Source organism: Monopterus albus, unplaced genomic scaffold (genome assembly GCF_001952655.1).
Source record: "Monopterus albus unplaced genomic scaffold, M_albus_1.0 scaffold659.1, whole genome shotgun sequence".
Lineage (NCBI taxonomy): Eukaryota > Metazoa > Chordata > Actinopteri > Synbranchiformes > Synbranchidae > Monopterus > Monopterus albus.
The window spans coordinates 12066-13056 of NW_018128539.1; positions in this window are offsets into that span (position 1 = coordinate 12066).

The following is a 991-nucleotide window of genomic DNA, read 5'->3' on the forward strand; positions in this document are numbered from 1 at the left end:
CCCTGGAGGAGCTGGAGGAAGTGTCTGGAGAGAGGGACGTCTGGGCGTCTTTGCTTAGACTGCTGCCCCCGCAACCCGGTTCCAGATAAGCGGAGGAAAATGAATGGATGGATGGAGCTGAAGCTGCATTTGAGCCTCAGACAAACTTTGGAGTGTATGTTGTTACAGAACTAGAGGTGTGTAGTTTGACCTCATTTGTTGTAGTGTAGTGATGTTGCAGGTAGAAACATTCAGGGTCAGTGTGGAGAGTAGGATAATGACCAAGATCTGTTCTCACTTACAACTTAGGGATCATCACTGTTTTAACACCAACTTGGAAAATCCTGAACTATTCCTTTAACTCTGAAATGAATTGAGCCAGATTCATTTTCAAATTAATAATGTTGCAATATCTGTATTTCAACTTCTTGCTACTTGTCATCTGGCATATAAACAGTCCTGAAAACATTTTTGTTGGCAGATAAACCACATTTATCTATCAGGCTCTCAAACACACTTCCAAGCCAGGATTTTATGTAGCTTCTCATACTTGATCTTGATCATGAGTAATTACAGGTACAGTTTTTCCAGTCTTTATTATTGCAGAGACTAAGACACAGTATTTAATGCTATTTAATATTAATCATATCTGACAGTTCCTCGTCCATTTATTAGTCAGTACCGGCTTGATAGTCCAGATCAGGGGTGCCCAGTACGCCAATCGCAAAAGGTAGTGTTAGTAGATCGCATGCCATTCAAAAAAAAAAATTAGATGTTAGCCTATCATCCATCCTCCCTATGGCATTTGCCACTTGATTGACATGCAGGGCAGCCAGTCTGAGAACTTGTCTGATACACGTTTCACCAAGCATGCGTGATCAACTGCATGAGTTACTGCAAAACTCCACTGAGCAAACTACCTTGTCAGCCTTCCAATTAATTTCTACTAAAGAAAGGGTATAAAATAAGTGGGGGAGCCAAATCAAGTAAGAAACCGAAAACTTACCATTTT